This window comes from Silene latifolia, chromosome X (genome assembly GCF_048544455.1).
Source record: "Silene latifolia isolate original U9 population chromosome X, ASM4854445v1, whole genome shotgun sequence".
In the NCBI taxonomy this organism is placed as follows: domain Eukaryota; kingdom Viridiplantae; phylum Streptophyta; class Magnoliopsida; order Caryophyllales; family Caryophyllaceae; genus Silene; species Silene latifolia.
Window position 1 is genome coordinate 22377262 of NC_133537.1, and position 813 is coordinate 22378074.

The 813-nt window shown below is 40.8% G+C and overlaps 1 non-coding gene across 1 annotated transcript; it reads left to right on the forward strand.

Annotated features, from left to right (window-relative positions):
- The first annotated feature begins 297 nt into the window (after positions 1-297).
- On the forward strand, positions 298-404 carry LOC141624957 (small nucleolar RNA R71). The gene has a single exon (XR_012534760.1). It is a non-coding gene; the product is annotated as a small nucleolar RNA R71 (small nucleolar RNA).
- The last annotated feature ends 409 nt before the right edge of the window (positions 405-813 follow it).

Consider the following 813-nt stretch of genomic DNA (forward strand, 5'->3'; position numbering starts at 1 on the left):
GACTTTGAGGCTTCTTCAAGTCTAGCCATAGCTTTTTCAAACTTCAAATTGATGGTATCAATGTGAGCACTAAGTTGAGCACCTAATTGAGTAATGGAGTCCACTTCATGCTTTCCTCCTCTAGTAGCCTTGCGAGGTCTACTATATTGTGAGTTATGGACCGTCATTTCCTCAATTTTGTTCCAAGTTTGATTGTCATCAACTTCGGTGAACATTCCATTTGATCCCATGTTGAGAATGTTCCTTGAATCTTCATAAAGACCGTTCCAAAATTGTTGTACCAAGAACCACTCGCTAAGTCCATTATGAGGACATGAGCGGCAAATTCCCTTGAATCGCTCCCAAGCTTCATACAAGGATTCTTCATCTCTTTGCTTAAAGCCCGTAATTTGAGCTCTTAGAATGTTAGTCTTTTCCGGTGGATAGAACTTTTTGTATAAAGCTAGAGCCAACTTCTTCCAAGAATCAATTCCGAGAGTAGCCTTATCAAGGCCTTTCAACCATTGTTTCGCGGTGACAATTAGAGAAAAAGGAAATAAGACCCATCGAATTTGGTCTTGAGTTACACCGGTTTGAGAAATCGCATCACATTAGTCACAAAAAGTTTCCATATGAGAATGAGGGTCTTCACTAGGCATCCCCCCAAATTGGCTTCTTTCGACTAATTGGATAAATGCGGATTTGGCATTAAAATTTCCGGTTAAGTGTTGTGGTGTGGGAGTACCATTGGGTAGGTTCTCCTTGGTGGGTACGGAATGTGATGAAAACTTAGGCATTATGGGCTGATTTTGTGTTGGATTTTGTGTTGGGTTC